This window comes from Anabrus simplex, chromosome 3 (genome assembly GCF_040414725.1).
Source record: "Anabrus simplex isolate iqAnaSimp1 chromosome 3, ASM4041472v1, whole genome shotgun sequence".
Lineage (NCBI taxonomy): Eukaryota > Metazoa > Arthropoda > Insecta > Orthoptera > Tettigoniidae > Anabrus > Anabrus simplex.
The window spans coordinates 371,091,573-371,116,336 of record NC_090267.1 but is presented as its reverse complement, the minus strand read 5'-3'; the positions used below and the strand labels follow the sequence as shown (position 1 = coordinate 371,116,336).

Genomic DNA, 24,764 nt, shown 5'->3' with positions numbered 1-24,764 from the left:
TAATTTTATTAGATTTGGTATCTGTATTTTAATTTCTTTTAAGTTTAATGTTTAATTTAATATTTTAATATTATAAAATGTAGTTCGTGTGTTCATAAACCTGTATTGTGTTATATGGAGACGCTACATAACGGGGCTTTTCAGCCTCAGTGTTATGTAAAATCATCATCATCAATAAATTCAATTCATCTCTCTCTTTCTCTGATACACTTATTTGTTGCTATTAGGACATAAAGAAACAAGAATTATCGAAGTAGTTCGGAATATTAATAAACGCGTCGCCGTGACTTACGGCTTACAATTGTAGCATCCCGCCCAGTTGTCCAGGAATTAACAAATTTTGAAGGACTCGAGGGTTAAACTCTCAGTGTAACTAACATACATGAAAAGAGAAGTTTAAAACCCCGTAATCCGCCATCTTAAGTAGTTTCCGTGGTGGTTTCTTCGAATCCAGAAAAATGCCGAGAGGTGCCTATATGTCATTCTTATTCTTCCAATGCATTTCCTATACCCTGGTGGGGTAGCGGGTGCGAACTGTGTCGCATATGAGGCTTTGCTTCAGTTTTATGGCCGAATGCGCTTTTTTACGCTAACTCTAGTGGAATGATGTATTCACCATAGCGTGTTTCTGAAGTGGTTGATAGTGTGGCGTGTGTATTAAGAGGAGTGTGTTGTGACAAACACACAATCCCCAGATGTAGTTAAAATTCCTGATTCTACTGGAAATCGAACGCAGGACCCTCGGAACCGAAGAAGTCGACGCTGACCCTTTAGCCACAGAGCCGGACAAGTGTCTGAATATCCTAATCATAATTAATTATAAATTCACACTGTGGTACAACCAGGTTTCTCAGACAGGCTTTACATACACACGGGGCTGATGACTACGATGTCCTAAAATCTTTACACGAAGTTACTCATATACAGACAGTCACAAAGGCATCCGTCCACTAGCTGGTGTTATAAACACTTTGGTAAAAGAGCATCCAAATGCCTTCACGAAGTCTCGAAGATAGTATCTAGCAAAGTTAATATTAAGCCGGAATATAATCGTATCATTAATAAGGTATATTACGAGTACCCACCTCCGTTTCTGTACTGCAAATAATTCATTAATGTACGAACACACCGTAATGAACGGCAACGCAAAAGTATTCGTCCGCTATGTTCTCTGTGATGTCTAACCATCATAACATGGGGAAATACATGAGTCGGGGTTCTTGTGAGCAGTGCACGCTGACAGAAAAATACGTAAACATCATGTTAAGAGCTAGAATGGGTAAGACAAGGGAAAGAACACTTGTTGAATGGGAGCGAATTGTTTAACTCCATAAAGGGCATTCGCAATGACAAATTGCTGAGAAGATAGGGATACAACGATAACTAGATTAATTATAGATTCAAAACCACTTCCAACTGTGATACATGGACCAAGAAAAGGACGCCCTACGAAGCTCACACAACGTGATGAGAGACGCATCCTACGCACCGTGCGACGTGTTCCTGGTACTGTACTGCGAGTAGATGTACAGTAGATTCGTCAAGTGGGACGAATATCAGTGTCAGTACTGTAAGGTAAGTGGTACATAGAGTTGGTGTGAAAGGCTGTACAAGCAGAAAGAAACCTTGGATAAGTAAGGTAAACAGACGGAAGAGGTTGGAGTTTCCAAAACAGTATGTTAGCAGCGAACTATATACATTCTGGAAACGAGTGTTATTTACGGACGAATGTAAATTCGGTGGGTTGTGGAGAAAGGAGAACGAGGAACTCCACAGTGCAAACCTTCAGTCTACAGTTACGTATGGGGGTGGATCCATCATGATATGGCGGTGTATGTTTGAGGTTGGTGCTAGCAACTTCTATATACCGTAATACCTAGAACAATGCATAGGACGGTGTACTTGGACATTTTAAAGCAATATCTGGATCCCAGTGTAAAAAACTCACGGACTACTGGTAACTATTACTTCCAACAAGATAATGGCCCGAATGACCCGAAACATAATGCCTGGGTCGTTAAGCAATGGTTGTTTTACAATACACTTCATATGCTGCAAACACCACTCCAGTCGCCACATTTAAACCCCGCAGGGCATTTACGGGAGAAACTAAAATAGAGACTCCAGCAAAAGAGAATTATAAGTACGGAAAGTTCGAAGCAAGCATTTCTTGAAGAGTGGCAGAAGATAGGCCCAGAAATCACGGAAAAACTAGTCCAGTCCATGGCGAAGACGCTTCAAACTGTCATTGCAGCTAAAGGATATTCGACAGGATACTGAAGAGTTATTTATTTTGTGAGTCAAACGTATGAAGTACAAGCGGACGATTACTTCTCTACACTACTTTAGTGTTGGCTACTGAATGCATGATTCGAAGCAGTGTATCGATTCATTCAAGTGTCCGAGTGAATCGATTCACAGGAAAGGCGAGCTCATGGCACACGATTCAGCTTACTCCCAGCGGACAGTGCTGAGTGGCGCACTCACTGGACGTTGACGGGGAGCCGAGCTTCCGCTGCTGCGAGACAGTGTATCATGGCACATCGAAAGAATCGTGAACGAGCGCGGCTCAGTGAGACACATGATACACACGGCTCCTTATCGGCTCACTGGACACGCGGAGAGCCGAGCTTCCGCTGCAGCGAGGCATACAGTGAATCATGGCACATCGAAAGAATCGTGAACGAGCGCGGCTCAGTGAGACACATGATACACACGGCTCCTTATCGGCTCACTAGACACGCGGAGAGCCGAGCTTCCGCTGCAGCGAGGCATACAGTGAATCATGGCACATCGAAAGAATCGTGAACGAGCGCGGCTCAGTGAGACACATGATACACACGGCTCCTTATCGGCTCACTGGACACGCGGAGAACCGAGCTTCCGCTGCAGCGAGACATACAGTGAGCCATGCTAGACTGAAAGAATCGTATGCTATAATGGACTCTCGAGCTCAGCTCATTTGAAAATAATACCCATTTGCATTCACTGTCCTCTTCTTACAGGGAGGTTTAAATAATAGATGGATTTATTTGCAGTGTTAAAAAGGTAGTCACAACATAATTCTGAAGTAGCTAGTAAGTAGGTAGGATATTAGGTTATACTATTTATTAGTTTAATGAATCTTAGTATTATAACTTAGTTGACATTTGACAGTTAAACTCCACTCTAGCCTGCCCTATGACTATGAGTCATGCTCATGAGTCATGGCCACTCAAAAGTACCTGTTTTATATTGGGAAGAATGGCTCAGTATTCTCTCAGTTCATATGTCACATCGTTGCACAAGACTTCAATCATATGTGGACAGACGCAATAACAGTATGTTGAATCAGAAAACCAGCGGGCTACTGTACATCTCGGGTAGCCTATACAAAATATGACGATTTAAAAAAAATCCTCAGCTGATAGAAAAATACTTTTAAAAAAAAGACTGAGCGAGCTGTCGTGCGGTTAATATCGCGTGGCTATGCGCTTGCATTCGGGGGATGGTGGGTTTGAATCCCACCGTCGGCAGCCGTTAAGATGATTTTTCCGTAGTTTCCCCATTTTCACACCAGGAAATGCTGGGACTGTACCTTAATTCAGGCCATGGCTGCTACCTTCCTAACCTTTCCCACCCTGCGTCGCCGGAAACCTTCGATGTATTAGAGTAACTAGCATTTTTTCTAAGAAAGAAGTTCATAGTATGAAGACCAGATGGCAGCTGCGAGCACTGAATGCTGTGCTGCTGTCTTACCAGCACATACTACACAGATGCAGTAGGAGCGGTGACCAATGAGCCGTGAATCGGATCACTGTATCGATTCAGTAACGTGAACGGAATCAAATGAATCGATTCAGTAAAATGAATCGAATGTCCCATCACTACACTACTTGTCGGAACAGGCAGATACAGAAATCACTACGGTAGTTTTGAACATGTTCTGTTGTTATTTCATTGTATATTATCACGTTTTCAACCTCACTTAAAAGGTAACATGGATTCCCTTGCTACCTTTCCATTACTGACCATTATTCCCGGTGACACCAATGAATGGACGGATACTTTTGCGACAAACTGTACCTCCAGAAGTCAATTATTTTAAAACGTTCCATTAACACCGTGCTGGGAATTACAGAACAACACAGCAGAATTCAAACTTGTTCAGATCAAGAGAAGAACTCATTCCCCTCTGGCAGCGGAAGTATCAGTCATTTGCCCCCTTCCTCCACATGACAATGCGCACGCCATTCCAAAAAACCATTTAAAGACATCTGCCAACTTTATAGAGAGGGAATCAGTGAGTGTGAGTCGATCTGCATTCCAAACAGCGTCAACACGAAATATGAGCCGAACAGTGCAAAGCAAATTGAAGACATGGAAAACATCGTAACCCTGCGGCAGATTAATGAAGAGAGAGAAATGTTTCACCGGATTTGCTCATAACTGGTTAAGAGTTATAATAAACACCCTAATTATGACTGCCAGATATTATGTTCCTGGGATGTTCATGTGACCAAACAGACTAGAGACAAACACAGGGACTCCAGTGTATTTGGTAGCTACTGAACGCCTCGTCAACTGATGTAGGTATTAAAAGACATCAGGATATTGTTCCTCAGAGAACCGTCTTTTTCCATCTTTTCTTTGTTACCTTTTTTTAAATATACCTAGTGGTTTGACGTCGCACTATCATGGAAGTTTTTAGACTACGCAAGGAGGAGAAAGGGCTCGGATTGGGAAGATGCGGCCACGGCCTTTTTTTTTTTTAAATAATATTGGTTCGTGGCGTCGACCTCTGTAGATCGTATGCCACTACTTGCACCATACGATATGAACCTGCATGTAATTGTAATTGCGGAAGTGAAAAGTGTTGAATGTGAGGAAAGGAACGTTAAGGACGACACAAACACCCAGTCCCCAGGCCAGGGATATTAATCATGTACAATTAAAAAACTCTGACCCGGCCGGGAACCGAACCCGGGGCCGCCGGGTGACAGGCGGACGCGTTGCCCCCTACACCGCGGGGCCAGACAGACCACGGCCTTAATTAAGACATAGCCCAACCCCACCCAGTTTGCCTAGTGTGGAAATGGGACATCACGGTAAACCATTTCCAGGGCTGCCGACAGTAAGATTCTCCCGAATGCAAGCTCACAATTACGCAACCCGATCACTATAGCCAACTCGCCTGGCGAGTGTGCCTTTCTGGGATAATTTTGTACAGTAGTGGTGGTGATTATTGTTTTAAGAGAAATTACAAATAGGCAACCCTCCTCTATATAACACTAATCAGAGAGAGAACTGAATTGAATTTACTGATAATTTACATGCCACTGAAGAGAGAGAGAGAGAGAGAGAGAGAGAGAGAGAGAGAGAGAGAGAGAAAAAAAAGACGGGATCCGACACTTCGAAAAATGAAAGTATCGGCCAAAGAAAGACAAGGGCCACGAAGGGCGTGAAAATGAAACACTCCCTCGGCTTCGAATGCTCTAATAATAATTACTTCCAGCTTATAAATAAGATATCCCGAGTCCACCCACCTTTCATTCCCGTACAGCAAAGTCGATCTGAAAACAGATCTATGTGAATATACCGTAGTTTCGTTCAAGAGCAGACTTATTTCTTACAGAATACCGTTGATAGCAACTGCGCGGCTACTGTAATAGCTTTGCTACACATTGTTTCAGTTTCACTTAGTATCTAATCATCTCGGAAGACTATACATCCCAAATACCGTACTTGAAACGATCCACTTGAATTAAATTTAAAAGGAAAATAACATATAATAATAATAATAATAATAATAATAATAATAATAATAATAATAATAATAATAATAATAATACGAAGAAGAAACACTAAACATGAATTTCAAAGGCCAGATGAGGAAACTCTACCTAAAAGACAGGATAATTTTAAGAAAGATCATAGGGCCACAAGTTCAGGATAATAAGATAATATACGTCAAGAATGAAACACGCTACAAGAAAATTGAAAAACTCTCAGATACTACACGAAAAAGAAAGATATACTTTTACGGTCATCTGCTCAGAATGAACTTTAATAGATTAACCAAACAAATCTTTGACTTCTTCCGTAACCGCAAAACAAAATCCAACTGGTTTAAAGAAACTGAAAAAGACCTAGAAGAATTAAAAATTAAAGAAAATTCACTATTCGATCGAACAGCTAAAGTAATAACTGACGACGAAAAAAGAAGGTTCCAAGACAAATCTACATTAAAAGCCAGACATATTATCTCGGAAGACAGAGAGAACGAAGATAGGAAAGAATGAAGAAATACTAGGCACTATGAAAAGAACAACATACAGAGAAATGATTGATTCAACGTACCCCAAATAGGGTGAAACGAAATAATAATAATAATAATAATAATAATAATAATAATAATAATAATAATAATAATAATAATAATAGTACCGGTTGGTACACCCATACGCCGCACATTTGAATTTTCCGCCTTAAAGTACTCCTCTACAGCTGAATCTCGGAACTTTAAAACTGAATTAATTCAACCGTTCATCAGAAGATGTCACTGAGTTAATTTCGAATTGTTTTTGTTTACAATTATCAAGAAGTGTGGACATTCTCTCACAGATGTCTCTACCCAAAACTATGATCATGCACCCTGGTGCGAAGTGATGGAACTTTTCTTGAAGATATTTTGTATTCATAAGTTTGTTCTTTACTAAATGTTGTTCTTTCATTTGTAGGTTGGCAATATAAATCTTTTCTTTCCGCCAGTTTTGAAGTTAGCCAATCAATAATTTCTGTCATTAATTTTCAGCCAATGGTATCCTTCCCCAATTTTGATATGTACATTTTAGTTATCCAATAAACGACTGTGGGTGTGTCTTAATCATTCATGAAAGGTCTCGAATCTTCCACGAGGGTATAAAAGCTGCTGATTTTCTGGTCTCTCGGCCACTCGTACTACATCTAGCTTAGTGTATGGAAGAATAGCAGAAGGCGGGAAGCTCCTCTTTCATCAGTCAGCAGCCCTTCAAAAAGGTAATGGCCGTTTAACATCATTATTTTCTTGCTAGCTCAGCAGTTTAATCCTCGGGGAAGGTCCGAAACCGTTTTGATGTAACCTATACCATTTCGATGTAAAATTTTCATGTTACTTTAACTGTAAATCGGGGAGAGAGAGTGCTTTACCCTCTAGAACTCCCCTGCTTTTTGATCTGAGGTGACTACGTTTTCATAACCGATTTTCTTCTCTTTCCTAATGTATTAACATTTTTTTATACGAGTCACTTCCCTAGTGTGGGAATAGCCCCTGTTGAATTGGCCTAGCGCCACTTAGGTTTTAACAAGTTTTATGTAGGAGTGCAAGTTCTCGCCTCCATTCCTTTTGTATTTAGGGCCATTTAAATTAACCTATTATTTTTATTTAAGGCCCAGTAGAATGGGTACAAGGTACCCCCGTTCATTTGTAAGTGTGCCGTGAGAGGCAGGCAATGCGGATGTTATTGTGGCCTTTAATAGGCTTGGAATATTGAGAGCGGCTCCGCTCTTCCTTGCGTTTGAAAAGTGCCTCTGGGAGGTTTGAGGTTAAAAGTTGGGAGCAAGTGCTCCATGTAATGAGGGGTTTTCTGCCCTTTGGTAATTTGTGGTTGCGAGCTGAGAGCTCAGAGATTGTAAAAGGTGGAGCTTGAAGCCCAGATCACTAATTTGTCTCCAAATCTTTGCTTTTCTGATCTTGTACCTGATTATTGGATAACTGTTGACTTGTTGTACTCGTTAAATTTTCAAATTCTATGTAAAAATTTGTTAAATTTTGTTGTCTATTGAAAATATAACCTTTATTTCAATTTTAATTAATCTTTCGGCCTTGTAGTTAGACCCATTCCAGCCCGCACCTTCTTTCACCTCTGCTGATCCACCAAAACATGGTAACAATAATAATAATAATAATAATAATAATAATAATAATAATAATAATAATAATAATAATGGCTTTACGTCCCACTAACTATAGTACGCGAACCTCTTCTTGAGCCCAAGTTCCCATTCAGCACTACGGAGCTCAGGAATAAAGAAAAGGTTAGCGTACTATACTTTTACGGTTTTCTGAGATGCCGAGGTGCCAGAATTTAGTCCCGCATGAGTTCTCGTACGTGCCAGTAAATCTACCGACACGAGGCAGATTTATTTCAGGACCTTCAAATACCAACGGACTGAACCAGGATTGAACCTGCCAATTTGGCCTCAACCGTCTGAGCCACTCAGCCCAGCGGAAAAATAAAGTATAGGTTTATTTCCGCTAATTGTACGAACATCATTCACTATTACGTTCTTGCACCACATAATTTGTTATTTCTAGGAAGGTCGACGAGTCCCAACAAAAATGTTTCTTGAACTGTCTACACAGAATAAAATGGTAGTCCTAAATTAAGCACATGCACTGAAAGTCTGATCTAGTGAACCTGAAGTTTCATTGCAAAAGCCGGATTATTATCTGATAAACAAAGCATTGCAAATCTAGGAGTGAAACAAAAAACGAGATCACGATACCTGTGATTACTTAAACGTTGCACGAATATTAACGCCTTAGTTGTCTTAGCAGGTGACAAGGACTGCCACAGTTCTCTCATCTACTCTAAAAATGATCATTATTCTAATTCAACTTCGCTGTTGGTTCCATGATTCACTTCCACTTCACGGCGAAATTTCGAAGGTTACGAGCATCACGAACAGAACAACGAGAAGTAGAACTTAGCAATATACAGTAAAATGAATTTGCTATGCATGACAGCTGAACCATAATCATATGTTTACTATTATGCTGATAATAAAAGACGAAGTGAGTATTGTAGCAACAGTGAAGAATGTATTAATTTAACGTCTGAAGATCAAGGGCCTGCAGATTTTCATACAGACGTAGGAGTAAGAAGAAAAGAAAAGGGCAGAACAAAATAAAACAGAACTCAACAAGGAAGCACAAGGAGAGCTCCAGAACCAACTTTAAAACTTCGAGACTGCCAGTTATTTTAGCCACTAGCTGTATGGCGCATAGGATGAATTACATATTGATGTATTTATAATATAAAGTATTTTTATCAATTGTTAATAACAGAATCATTATCTGACAGGATTCTATGGCAATTAAAAGTAAAATTTATTGATCCTTTATTATTCGTAGTAAAATATACGGGATGTTATTTTTCACTAATGCGATCATACAAATCATTACTTCAGAACAAGATCATATCAAATTACGAATGACATGACTTGAAGCAACCCAAGCACACCGGACATGAGATTACTAACCTACCTTCCAGATGTGTAAGTTGAAATACGCGCAGAGGCAAAGCTTTGTCACGAAGTTATGCGTCATCGAATGAATTAAATTCTCATGGAGCAGTGAGCGGTATTATTTCTGATCATCCATTCGTGGTATCGCATTGATAAAAATACTGCTACGAGTTTGAATGGAGAATACTATTTCTGATTTACATGCAGGCTATGGATGCTTATATTCTAATTTATTGAAATAAAATGTGATTTTCCTGTCCGACTCCTTGACTGAATGGTCAGCATTGAGGCCTACGGTTCAGAGGGTCTCGAATTCGATTCCCGGCCGAGTCGGGGATTTGAATCGCGTCTGATTAATTCTTCTGGATCGGGGGATGGGTGTTTGTGTTTGCCCCAACACTTTCCTCTTCATGTTCAGAAAACACACCACACTACCAACCACCCCAGAGAAAAACGCAATAGTGATTACATCCCTCCACGTAGGATTGGCGTCAGGAAGGGCATCCGGACGTAAAACTGGGCTAAATCCATACGTGTTACACAGCTCGCACCCGCGACTCCACAAGTATGGAGAAAAGCGGTAGAGACGAAGAAGAAATGTGTTTTTCCTCAGTAATTTTGATACTTTCATTAGATGACAATGTTTTGTCATCAACCTCATTAACAAGTAAATGTAGAAACATAACCTGTATTACTGTGGGGTATGTACTAGTGGGTGCAACGGTACCTACAGACTTCGAAATATTCGGAACCACTGAGACTTGACTTTCCATTTCAAACACCATACGTGCATCGACCGGCATTGGTTCTGCGGCGTCTTGGTGAAAAGTTAACAGCAGTATCACTGAGCTATCATATTCTCTACGTAAAATCATCATAAACAATTACCGGTTGCATTTTTTTGTCCAGCTCCGTGGCTAAATGGTTAGCGCGCTGGCCTTTGGTCACAGGGGTCTCGGGTTTGATTCCCGGCAGGGTCGGGAATTTTAACCATCATTCGTTAATTTCGCTGGCACTGGGGCTGGGTGTATGTGTCGTCTTCATCATCATTCTCATCACAACGCGCAGGTCACCTAGGGAGTCAAATCAAAAGATCTGCACCTGGCGACCCGAACATGTCTTCGGACACTCCCGGCACTAAAAACAGCCTTACGCCATTTTATTTTACCTATTTTTTTATCTGCGCATCCGGCTAAAGTTTTATAGCAGACATCGTCCATTTAAAGCAGACCCGGCCAACAGCTGGAAACTGCAGATGATGATGATGATGATGATGATGATGATGATGATGATGATGATGATGATGATCGTCCATTTAAAGGATCTTACGTCTTATGACATGATTTGATACGGAATGTTTTCGGCTTTCGTACAAGTTGACGAAATGCTCCTCAGTTTGTAGTCACATTTTCCAAGCTAAGGCTGCTGAACGGGCTGAGAGCAGCTTATTCACGGGTGTACAATGTTATCTAGACATTAGTACCCCGTTTCCTGATACGGAGTCGGGGATGAGGAGAGATGAAATTATAGTGCATGTTTTACAGCCGGACGCTCTTCCTGCCGGCAACCTCAACTGAGGAACTAACGAAGATGAAATTAATGATGATGAATGAGGTTAGGTAAGGAGGTGGAAACAATCGGCTGTGGCCTACATCAGTATCATAATATTTACCATGATTGTTGTTACAGATGATGATGATGATGATGATGATGATGCTTGTAACGCCCTTGCGACATCATGGTCTGTCACAACCTGTGTGAATGTGGTGTCTATATTGCTGTATCTGTGATTAAGGGTGGCCGACAATGTTACTTAAGGTAAGTCTTAAATTCATGACGGAGTTAGGAATCGAACCCAAGCACACCGGACATGAGATTACTAACCTACCTTCCAGATCACGGTGGTAAGTCAGGTTAAAGATGTATATTGGTCCAGCGCAACAACGAACGCTCTTGAAGCCAGGAATTATCTTGAAACTGTGATCAGCCGGTTGGTAAAACACAAAATCAAGCGAAGAAAGTGTCAATCTCTCGTAAGTTTATCTGACCCAGAACTCGGTCAACACTAATTTCAGAGAAAAGTGACTACAGCTTGCAAAGAACCAACAACTCTGGACTGGCAGTAATAAGCATGTGTTGTTTATACAGTTGAAAGCTGTTTCCGCTCTAAATGGTCGCAAAAATCTCTAGATCAGACCGGTGGGGCAATATTCGCCTGCTCTCACCTCCAGGATCCTTTTAGAAAGGACTCAGTTGTGATTTGGGAAGGTATCAAAATTTCAGAAATACTCTGCCCTTGCCAATACCTTAATAGGGATGTAATGAAAAACTATCGACGTATGTCTCACGAGTAGTACGGGGTAGGTGCTTCTCAACTGTCACTTATTTCGTCACTTTCTTACTGGGACTTCCTCCGCTGACAGAAAACATAGGGGGTCCATAGGAAACAATGGTCGCAAAAAACATTTTTCCAAATGAAAGGGTGTCCTGAAACCTTTGAACCAAGGTGGGGCAAACCGGTGGGAGCTATGAACGTCTGAAATTACCACTGCTGAGCCCATGTGGGAGGCCTATGGGCGCATGGTTAAAATGACGTTAACACTTCAAATAACAAGAACAACTGCAGTACTGAATACTGCTGCGTTCCAATGGGACAAAGTAAACGTCAGCTGCAGCCTATTCACACCACCAGCTCCCGAAGTTGGAGCCGTCATCGAAACGGTGGTTGCATGCGATTCATAGGAAGAACTTAAGAAAAGTGCGACCCGCAATATCAAGGTCCACTCAACCCTGACCTGACCTGTCCTATAAAAATACCGCATTGGATTATACCAAACATTTCACAAACACAAACCTTTGTGTCCCGAATCAGTGAATGACCTATAATTTGGAATTGGAACACCGTCAGTTCCAGAAAAGGAAAATAATTAAATTCGAAGTTTGAAATTGAATTTAGACAGACTAGTAGTACCGTAGCCAGTGATATTGCAGTCGTACTAATGTACACTACTCACTAAGAAAAGATACACTAAATTTCAGATGTATCTTTCAAAAGTCTATATGTGCTTACAGAAAGCAGCGTTAAATAAATACACCATTAAAAAAAAGGTGTTATATTTTATACTTCACATTCTATCAACTCTTGCTTCTTCCCGATTATTGCACCTATATTAATCCCCTTATCACCGAGCGAGTGGTTGCGCGGTTTGGGTTAAGTAGCTATCAGCTTGCATTCGGGAGAGAGTGGGTTCCAACCCCCCAATGTCGACAGCCCTGAAGATGGTTTACCGTGGTTTCCCATTTTCACACTAGGCAAATGGGGAGGGCTGTACCTTAATTAGCGCCACGGCCGCTTCCTTCCCATTCCTAGCCCATCCCATCGTCGCCATAAGACCTATATGTGACGGTGCGACGTAAAGTTAAAAAAAATCCCCTTCTCTTTAATAGCATTGAAAGAAGATGACAAAATGATTTTCAATAAACAGAAATTAAAGGCTTAGTTTTAAAAATCTCACACTCTGGAACACTCCATATAAATAACATGTAAGACAAATATGAAGCAGGAAACGCATACCGTCTCATTTCCATTACGCTGGCTAGCGGGCAAGTTTGGCGGAACTCATCTTCGTAGTCTATCCCAGTACAACTGACAGTATGCGTAGCGCCTTTCACAGCATCCAGACGCTTTAGCCGTGCCCTGAATGCCATTCATTACGTTTCTCAGCTCTATTCATTCCTCAACAGCGTCCATATTGTCACAGCCTCAAGTGTACTGAATGTGCAGTGACATCTAAGTAGTCATGATAACATTCGTGCAGCCATTTGTATAATTATTAGGTGAAAATGGCATACTTATGACTGAAAAAGCTAAAGCTAGATCATGTGCGTAACAGTCTTGACTCTCTCGGAGCAATCGAGATATAAATCCTGGTTTGGCTGACTGCCATCGTAAAATTAGTTCTATGGAACACGCGTGGGATAAACAAGCATAGTGCGTTCGTCGTTGTGATACTGACACCTGTCACACTAATCCCATGTTACTCTTTCTTCACTGTGAATATTCTCTACCCTCCTATCTAGTCACCGCCTGTTTCTGTTGCTTCATGCATCTGTTTCTTGGCAGAAGCCAGAACAAATTGCAGTTTCCAATTAAGTCTTATTTATGGTTGTGTTGTGACAGTATAAAAGCCCCTGAGGTGTGAATAGTGCAAAGTAATGTATGATGGTCCGCCGCTGTGGTGTAGTGGTTAGTGTGATTAGCTGCCACCCCCGGAGGCCCGGGTTCGATTCCCGACTCTGTCACGAAATTTGAAAAGTGGTACGAGGGCTGGTACGGGGTCCACTCAGCCTCGGGAGATCAACTGAGTAGAGGGGGGTTCGATTCCCTCTTCAGCCATCCTCGAAGTGGTTTTCCGTGGTTTCTCACTTTTCCTCCAGGTAAATGCCGGGATGGTACCTAAATTATCATTCCCAGGCCTAAAGTGATGTCAGTAGGGAAAAAAGCTAAGGGAATTGAATGCCAGGTTGGGAATACAAAACAGGAACTCTTAGATAATTTCAATATTAATTTAGGATGTGTATTCTCCCAGGATGGTAGCTTAAGGTGATACTGAATAAAGGTGCAGCAAAGCTAATGCAGTTAGTTCGCAGTTGCGATCAGCAAAAAAGAAGTCAGCTCCAGAACGAAACTATCTTTACACCGGTCTGTTTTCAGACCAACTTTCTGTACGAGAGTGAAAGCTGGCTGGACTCCTGATATATTATTCATAAGTTAGAGGTAACAGACATGAAAGTAGTGAGAATATTCGCTGGTACAAACAGGTGGGAAAAATTGCAGCAGGGTATTTCGAATTAAGAGATAAAGGCTAAGCTAGGAATGCACTCGATTGATGAAGCTGCACGCATAAGCCGGCTTCGGTGGTGCGGTCATGCAGGCGAACAGAGGACAGGTTCGGTCATGGAAGACAAGAGAAGCAGAGGAAGATCAAAACGACGATAGTTCCTAGTTTCTAATGGTTTTCTAATGATGGAAATAAACGGGGCCACAGAGCTAGTTACAGATACAGGATTGTGGAGGAGTTTATAATAAATTCCCAGAAGCCTGCAGACTGAACGCTGAAAGGCACAGCAGTCATATATATATATATATATGTGTGTGTGTGTGTGTGTGTGTGTGTGCGCGCGCTCCTTCTCCAAGATGCACACGCACGCACTTTATTCAGCTAATTTATTAAGCGAATACGTTGTTCTCAACATCAGCGTTAGCACTTAGAGACTCGTTTCGTTTCTTCTGTTGCTTGATCAGCAATGTGACCGTTTTAGACTCAGGTGAAGTGCAATTTCCTCATAAAAATTGTATCGATCGATAGGCCTATATGTTATATTCGTAGTTAGACATTTTGTGCAACACGTCTAGCAAGGCATCGTGGTACCCTTAACTTTCCTAAACAAAATTATTCACATCTAATTTACGATAACTTCTAGTGTGGAAATATACAGAATATTAGTCTGGTCAGGGGATATTGGATGTAAGAGGTACAGAGACTTCCAAAGCATTTGCGCCAGTCATATCTCACTCCCAACGGTTGAGAGAGCGGAACAACCTAGTGGAGTAAACCACGAAAAATCCTTGTAGCGTCTGTTCTCCAGGTCAGGAGCGGCCTCAATTACGTGCAGAAGGGAACGGGGAAACCACTACATTACTTAACTCCAAGTTAAGCAACCATCATTTATTTATTTATTTATTTACTGACTTACTTTATATAGCGTGGCTCAGGCTATGAAGCCTGCTGTTATGCCAAACCATCTTATGTCACAGCAAGATGTATCGTTTAGTGATCATGAGGCACGGAACCCAAGATCCGGCAGGGGAAGGAACGAGGCTTCCCAGGTCGTCATTAAGCGAAATCCTCGCAATACCGAGTCAATGAAAATCGGAACGTGGAATGAAAGAATGCTGCTGGAAGCAGGAAAAATGGAAGAAGCTAAAATTGTTATCAGTGAAAGAGAACTAAATATTCGGGTCTATGTGAAATAAGATGACCAGGAAATGGTGATTTCTACAGCGGTGACTTTAGAATGATCTATAGTGGTAGTACAAGTGGAGGCAGTAATGGAGTAGGACTGCTAAATAGACGTAACTGGGCAAGAAATGTGATGAACATCTATCACATTAATGAGAGGATTCTAGTTACAACAATGAAAACAAATTCCAGGTTAATGTTCAAGTGTACTTTCAACATCAAACAGATATAGATATAGAAGAAATATATGAGAACGTTGACGAAACATGGAATCTGACAAAGGAATCGGATACTGTCATAATCATGGGAGATTTCAATGCTATTCTTGGAATGCAACCAGACCGAGAAGGAACTGGGAAGTTTGGAAAGCCCCAGGTGACACTGCCCGTTATCAAAATGACTATATCCTTGTCAAGAGAAGATATCGCAATCAAGTCAAAACAAGTCACAGCTATCCTGGGACAGAGACTGACAGTGACCATTGCCTAGTCATAGCCAAATGCAGTATCCAACTGAAAAGAATCGATCACTTTTAGATTTTATATGTTTATGTACAAAAAAACCAACCAATTAATAAAAGGAAATGAAGAACTGGAATGGGATACTATAAAAGAAGATTTGCGAAGTGTAGCTCATGAAACACTGGGAACAGGAAGATTGGTACTAAGAAAACCGTAGATTACCAGAGAAATATTGGATCGAATAGTGAAGAGAAATCAGTACAGGAGAGAGAACATGACAAAAAGCCAAGAACAATACAGAAAAGTCAAAAATCAAATTACAACTCTGTGTAGAAGAGCGAAAGAAGAGTGGATGGTCGAGGTAACCGAGAATATCAGAAAAGGAGCATTGAAATAACCGGAAACCTAAACCGAAAAGCTCCGTAGCAAGAGATTAAAATGAGAAAATATTATTAGATAATGATGACATCAGTGCACAGTGGAAGGAATACCTTGAACAACTGTATGAAAGAGGAAATGTGCTGAATGATCTAAGATGTACTGAAGAACCAGAACAGGAAGTAGAGGAAGATGATCAAATATCCTACAATAACAAGGAGAGAGTTTTAATCAGCACTTCAAGTGATTACACGAAACTAAAGCTACTGGTTCAGATAACATACCTGGATAACTGCTTAAGAATATGGAAGAGAAATTAAAATAACTATATGCCATGATATGCAGATGCTATGACAAAGGTGAAATTCCAGAAGACTTCATCAAAAGCAAAACGATTATGATACCAAAGAAGGGAAGTAATGTAGAATGTTCTGATCACAGAACCACAACCCTGCTCTCTCATACATCCAAAATACTACTATTAATAAAAAACACAACAAATAACAAACTAAATTTGCAAGTTGATCAGGACCAGTTAGGCTTTAGGACAGGATGAGAACGAGAGAAGCCATCTTAGCTCTCCGAACAATATTAGAAAAGAGGTTGGAGATGAGTAGAACACCTCTCTAGCGTGTGTAGATACTGAAAAGGCTTTCGATGACGTGAGTTGGGACAAACTGTTTAAAATTCTTAAAGTTACAGGTTTGGACTGTAAATACAGGAGGCTGATATTGCGACTCTATGAAGGACAGACCACGATGGTAGATATCGGAGGAAGTATCCAGACGGCAAAAATCAGGAAAGGTGTAAGGCAGGGCTGCTCTCTCTCGCCATACCTTTTTAATATATTAATTGACGAAGCCATAAATACGTTTAAGGCAAATACAAAAGAAGTAAACGTAAACTGACACCATATCCAATACATTCGATTTGCAGATGGCATAGCAATTGTAGCAGACTCCGAGAAAGAGTTGTCTAAGATGCCGAATGTATTGTCATAAGCATTGTCAGATTCACACTTGAACATAAATTTCAAGAAGACCATGATATTAGTCGTGAGCAACAATTCTGAACGAATTCACACCTACAAGATAGTGGAACAAGTCACAAGTTTCCCTTATCTAGGAAACCTGATAACCAATGATAACAGGTGCAGCAAAGAGATCAAAAGGCGAATAGCACTTGCTAAACAGGCGTTTAGTAATAAGAGAAATCTTTGAATCGGTGCAAATTTAGATTTTGGAATTAAGAAGAAATTTGTTATTTATTTTGTATGGAGTGTGCTATTGTATGGCTGAGAATCTTGGACAATCATAGATCAGGATTGGAAACGACTGGAAGCGTTTGAGATGTAAGTCTGGAGACGAATGCTAAGGATTAAATGGGCTGAAAAGAGAACAAACGAACGCGTTCTAGAAGAAATTCACGGGAAGAGAGAACTGATGTTAACGATTTAAGGAAGAAGAACTAAATTCACTGGCCACATCCTGTGACGCAATACCTTTCTTACCAATCTGTTCGAAGAAAAATCACGGAAAAGAAATGCCGAGGACAATTGAGGAAAACATTATTTCAAGACTCGGCAAAGAGTCTCCATTATGGTTCTTATAATGAAATGAAACGAGGAGCTGAGGACAGGAAAGAATGGTTGCATAGACGAGGCATTGCCTTTAGACAATGGTGGTGGTGGTGATGATTATGATTAAAAAATACCGAAAGCGAAATCTCAACCTAGTTTTTCTCAAAAATTACTTTGTGGCACTTCGTTCTGCACCGCTTCACACTGGCCAATTAAGGCTGGAAATCTCAGAGTTCGGAACAATGTCCTTGAGCAACTAGAGGGAAAGCTACTAATCATCCACAGCAAACCGTAGTTCAAAGTGTTGTTTTCTACTCCGGAAGTTACTTTAGTTATCTGTTCTTCGAGTGAAAGCAGCAGTTATCTGGTAGGCGCCATGCGTTATTTAAGTCTCTGCTATTGCTGTGCTTGGTGAAGGGCACAATATCTCTATTTTTAACTTACATTTCCGCAAGAAGAAAGGCAAGCCTGGGCTCTACCTTCCGTCTCACGAAAGCCTTAGCCCTTAGCAAACCTAACAATCTAAACAGGCGAACGTAGGAAGACAGGAAAGTTATCGTTCTTGGCGTTACTTTGTTAAAAACTGTTGCTGCTGCTTCCATTTAAGGTCTTTATTAGAGAGAGAGAGAGGTCCAATAATAACCTGCATGGTGATTTGAATGCCTTGATTGGTGTTCGTATTCGTAGAACTGGGAAGTAGATAGTGTATGTTGGGGTAGTATCCTATGTAAAGTATTATACAAAAGTATTCGACTCGAATCGTTGAAAAACTATGGAAGTCCTGTTCTAGAATGGTCTGAGTGTGATTCTGTTCTCAGATGAGCTTGTGAAGCTGAAAAACATTATTTAAGACCTCATCCACCATGGTAGAGAAAGAAATTGACCAAAGGCTAACCGAATGACACCTTCGAAGCTAATTCACGACGGTGGAGCCTCCATAAGAGACAAGAGGTAGTTGGTTGGACCCTGAGAACATTTTTCGTGATATGCGAGGTGTTACACAACTACCACAGTTCAAATCGCCGTATCGTGAAAATCACTACCGGAAATGGCACATTTCAGAGCAGGCTAACAGAATTTAAATGTTTAGAATGTTAGTATAATATAAAGTGAGTAGAAGAGTGGCATGTAGAAATGTATTTAATAACAAAGTTGGAGTAGAATTAGGTCTAAAGTTTCTTGAGTGACTCACCATTACTGCTACGTGGAGTGAGATACATTTTGTTTTGGTAATATATGGCGATTTTCATGAACTGTTCAAGTTGGCAGCAATGATGGGTCGTAATTAAATCTGCTATACCAGTATTTGCATTTTACAGACCAATTTTGCGTAATTTTGTTCATGCACTATTTTCTAGAGCAACTGAATAGGAAAGATTCAGGACTTGGAAGGTAGCGACAATAGTTTTAATTAAGGTATAGCCTCAGCTTTTGCCAGAGGTGGAAATAAGAAAGCATGGAACATTTTCTTCAGGGTGAGGCTCGAACGCATTATCTCCAGAATGTAAGCTTACAGCTATGAATATACGACCTGCAACCAACTCTTTTGGTGTGTAGATTTCTCTGTTGAATAATACTGTCCATAAACGTACTAATAGGTTAAATTACAACACATGATTAATAATAATGTTATTGGTTTTTCGACCCACTAACTACTTTCACGGTTTTCGAAGACGCCGAAGTACCGGAGTGTTGTCCCGCAATTCTTTTACGTGTAGTAACTGTACTGACGCGAGGCTAACGTACTGGAGCACCTTTAAATACGATCGGACTGTGAACTTAAGCTCAGGCCAGCGCTCTACCGTCTGAGCAACTCAGCCGGCACAACATACGATTATTCTTAAAAATATCTTGGCACAACACGTAATTATTCTTTCAAATATCTTATCATCTGCTTCCTTACGGGTAACTAATCATTCCACGATGAGATACCGTCTTTCCTGTGAGCTGCCGACAGTGGGGTTCGAACCCACCACCTCCCAAATGCATGTTCACAGCCGTGTGACGCAGACCGCGCTGTCAAACTCGCTCGGCGTGTCTCAATAATATTTCATACCTAGTTCTTAATAACATTAACAGGTTTACGCGTTATTGCTACTTCCCTGATTTTTCATCCCATCACCCCCTCCCCAACGTTTCGAACTGCGAACAGAATAAAAGTTATTCAGTCATTATGTTATATACAACAGACTTCGCCAATGAAATAAAATCCTAAATGTAAATGTATAGGAGCTCCAAACAAAGAATGAATGCACGCTATTATTTGTTCCTCGCATTTAATATTTTATCAGACTGAAAATTAAGTACAGTATATCAAAATGTAATTCACCTCCCATGTAGATACAAACCCTATGGATACCCACAACAAACATATCTATAGTCTCAACTGATTCTGAGGAAATTGTACCTACACACGAAGAACTTATACAATTCCATATGCTCATTCTTATTTTTGGGGCGACTGTAATTACATCTGGATGTATGTATTTCTTTTAGATCTGATAGCAATGATTTAAACATGTTTTTCACTGAACAATGAAATCACTTGGAGCCTCCGTGGCTCAGACGGCAGCGCGTCGGCCTCTCACCGCTGGATACCGTGGTTCAAATCCCGGTCACTCCATGTGAGATTTGTGCTGGACAATGCGGAGGCGGGACAGGTTTTCCTCCGGCCACTCCGGTTTTCTTTCATTCCAGCAACACTCTCCATTCTCATTTCATAGCATCTATCATTCATTAATAAATCACTCTGGGAGTGGCGACCCCATCGTAATAATAGCCTATATCTGCTTCATTCATTCCATCCCTGACCCAGTCAATGACTGGAAGACAGGTTGTAGGTTTTCATTTTCATTTTTCAATGAAATCACTTGAACCTGTCTTCTGTATCCTGTAAACAAGAGATACATCGAATTGGTTAAGTGACTTAGTATTATTACATTTGTGGAATTCACTTTCGAGTTTGATAATAGAATACGGGAGATGGTGGCTTCGAACCCCACAGCGCCAGGTAGATGCTGGGGCTGTACCTTAATTAAGACCACGGCCGCTACCTTTCCAATCCTATCCCCTTTTCCATCGTTGCGTCATCGGAAACCTTCCATCTTTTAGTGCAACGTTAAACCAGTAGGGAAAAGGAACAAATTAAAATGTTAAAGGTACACTAACTTAATACAGAGAGGGAAATGTATAGAATGACATCTGCAATAAAACATTATTAGAGAGTTTATACACTCAAAACACGTAAACTACGGACAAACATGAAATGATCAATAAAAGGTATCTCTCTCGACATCAGTGAGTTTGGAAATTTGAGCCACTAGGATTAGACACAAACGGGGTGGCCACTCTGCGCCTACGACTTGTTTTGACGCTACTCTTCTCTTACTAGCCAACCACCATTCAGGAGGGCGAAATATTTAATCATGAGAATCGAACTTAGCTACTGAAGTATGGTTACATTCTCGGTAAGTAGCAAGCCATCATTACACGCAGCAATTATTGTTCAGGGTTAAAGGAATAAGGCACTCTAGTTTTCTGCAGGTCGAAAAAAAAAAACCAGTCAAATAGCGGACGCAAGTAGACCATTTGACTGAGTGCTCACGACGTTTCATAAAAAGATGCGGAATTGACCCGATGCACACACCCATTATTCTCCTCCTGACCATATCTTGAACTTGACAGGCTGATTCAATCATCACCACCACACCAATGCCTATCACCATAATAATTTCTGTTACTGAGGGTCGATGTGTACGGAGCTTCCTCAATCTGTCTCTGTCCTCCCATAGATCACCACCTAGCCTTAATCCTCTTCTTGTCTGTTTATCTCCGTCCCACCATCGCAATGCGGGTCTTCTCAAGGGTTGTCTCCCATCCGCTTTCATTTTCAGGGCAGTTCAGGTTGTCCTACTTTCCTCCACCTCATACGTACCCGAACTACTTCACTTATTTAGTCTGGATTTCTTACTCTAGGTCCGAAGTTGGTTTCTAATTCTCAGATTCCTGATTTCATCCCTCCTGGTCTTTTTAAACAATTCTCCGGCTAATTTGTCCTTACACACTGTTCTTCTCGCAATATTATTTCCTCCTGTAATGCCCCTGTCTCTTACGATCTGCATATCAACTGGTTTATTCCTGTACAATGATCAGCTGAGACAATAATATGCATTATAAATAGTCAGTCCTAACTCGGGAAAATCCTAGTAGAAGATCGCACGAAGGTGAATCAAACGTAAGCGAAATTCACTCAAAAAGTAATTTCAAGTAGGGTGGGTAGAAAGGCAGCAGCCTATCCCACAGTGCTATGGGTTCTTTCAGGTTTCTCCCCGGAGGGACGCTCCTTTTCGAAAACAATGAATGGCCTCTGCGGGAGATATAATTAACAATTGTATTTATGATGGATTAACTCAATATACTTTATCAACAATTCCAATTTTTCTATGAGTAAAAACCTCACTTCCATAACCGAAGTGCAGCTTGTTCATCTAAACAGATATTTACTCGTGCACGATTTGGAGCGAACCAATAGCTTGATGAGAATCATGATGATGATGATAATGATTATTCATCGTAACCACGAATGTAGTTCGAACTATTCCAATTCCAGAGAAGATACATAGCGACAACAACTTACCTAACGCTAAAAAGGAAACTCCAGCCTGAAGCACGATATTCCAATAACCATGACCCTTACTCTAGGAATATTTCCACCGAGCTCGATACCTGCAGTCGCTTAAGTGCGGCCAGTATCCAGTATTCGGGAGATAGTAGGTTCGAACCCCACTGTCGGCAGCCCTGAAGATGGTTTTCCGTGGTTTCCCATTTTCACACCAGGCAAATGCTGGGGCTGTACCTTAGTTAAGGCCACGGCCGCTTCCTTCCCACTCCCAACCCTTCCCTGTCCCATCGTCGCCATAAGAGCTATCTGTGTCGGTGCGACGTAAAGCAACTAGCAAAAAAAAAAAAAAAAAAAAAAAAAAATAATAATAATAATAATAATAATAAAAAAATATCCACCATACTTAGAGGTTTTGTTTCGAAAACACCTCCAACTTAAATAACTGCCAATATTTCTGGTTGTGAAGTTAATGAATTGTCTTATTATATTATTAATAGTCCATCTCCTTGGCTGGATGGTCAGCGTACGGGTCAGGTTCAATTCGCGATTAGGCCGGAGATTTAACCGGGTATTGTTAATTCCTCTGACTCGGCGACTGAGTACTTGTGTTCGCCCAATGGCTGTGATGGCTGTAACGTCTGTAAGTACACACACAGACACGCCATCGATGCACGAAACACTCCCATAAAATAATTACAAGGGGCCGATGTTCAAGAAGTCCTACGCTACTGACAAGGAGGAGCAAGAACAACTAAGCGCAAATCTTTATTTTATCTTGTTAGTTTCATCGCCAAGATCGCAAACAACTACGCTATACTTTGAAGGTTGAGCAATGACCCTGATTTATACTTTCCAGTACTTAATATGTGACCTCTTCTAAATTAGTGAAGTGATTGTACTACGAAAGAGCACTAGGAAGTAATGTTCTCTGAGACCCTATACATTTATCTAATCAAGATGTTTCCTGCATCGTTGTCTTTTGTAACAAGTTACGCACACACTTCGAAAGGCTCGATGGAAACATTCATCACGATTCTTCAAGGTCTCTTATACCAGGTCCTGATAAAATATCCAATATCAAATCAACATCAAATATTCACAGCAAGGAGTGCTTATTATGGACATTATAAACATTATAAGAACATAATAGTGCGTTCAGGAAAAAGAAAAGGAGGGAATTACCAACGAATGTATTCTTATCCTTCGTCAATATGCTATTCATATTTTTTTTTCTATTAACGAGAGTTCGATGAAAAGGGAAATAGAATCTAAAGTGAAGAACAAATATTTCTCTCTCTCTTTCCGAGCCATCTACTAAATATTCTATAACCATTAAATGAATGGAAGATAAAAAATGAAATGACGTATGGCTTCTAGTGGCGGAAATGTCCGAGGACATGTTCGGCTCGCCAGGTGCATGTCTTTTGATTTGACAACCGTAGGCGACCTGCGCGTCGTGATGAGGATGAAATGATGATGAAGACAACATATATATCCAGCCCCCGTGCCAGCGAAATTAACCAATGATGGTTAAAATTCCCGACCCTGCTGAGAATCGAACCCGGGACCCCTGTAGCCAAAGGCCAGCACGCTAACCATTTAGCCATGGAGCCGGATAATGGAAGATGAAGAAGGTTAAGTTATTCAGCATTTCCTGCATTAATGCACATTTCCTTCTTATGAATTATCATAACAGTGGGGAATTACGTATCGAAGAAGGAAATAAAAGTTCAAGAGAGTGATTATCATGAGACCACGTCCTCTTCCTAGCAAAAAACTATCCTGAAAACACGATAAGTACATTGATACCAATACGCATTAAGCTACGGAGGACGAATAGCACTCAATTATATAAAACACGACTAGACTCAAGTTAAGAAAAGGTAGCAAGTAGTACTGTTTGCTTAAGTGGCTTCGAGCATGTAAACTCATTCACCTCCCCAGCCACTACTAATATGCGAACCTCGTTACATACAGTAGTTTAGCGCACATGCTATAAAGTGAACGGTTACTATTCCTCGCTTCCGGTGCTATCTTCACAGTTTCACCTCCTTTGGGGATAAATGTTTGTTATGTTTTCTTTTTTCTTTCAGTGCAAGTTCCGTTGTGGACTGTTAAAATACGGTTCTCGGAGATATTCAATTTCAAGAAAAGAAACTATAAATTCACTGAAGACTTGGAAGAGTATTTCAGATCTTGTGTGGTTATGTCGGAAGCAAGTCAATACTAACAAGAAACAAAGCATGATACTAAGTACAAGATAAACTTCCCCGTAGAATGTATTTCTGATTGAGTTTTACATCCAGGTGTCCCCTGGACAACGGACTACGACCTTACCTAGACTGTTGATTCAAATACATCAGAAGCGAGAAAGTATAAACAAGGTGATTATAGCCGATAATATGTCAGTTGTATACAAAAATAATGAAACACTA

The 24,764-nt window shown here is 40.7% G+C and overlaps 1 protein-coding gene across 8 annotated transcripts in view; it reads right to left on the bottom strand.

Annotated features, from left to right (window-relative positions):
- The window catches only part of Fak (protein tyrosine kinase 2 Fak), a 795,737-nt gene that overhangs the window by 252,179 nt on the left and 518,794 nt on the right, over positions 1-24,764 (bottom strand). The window lies entirely within an intron of this gene.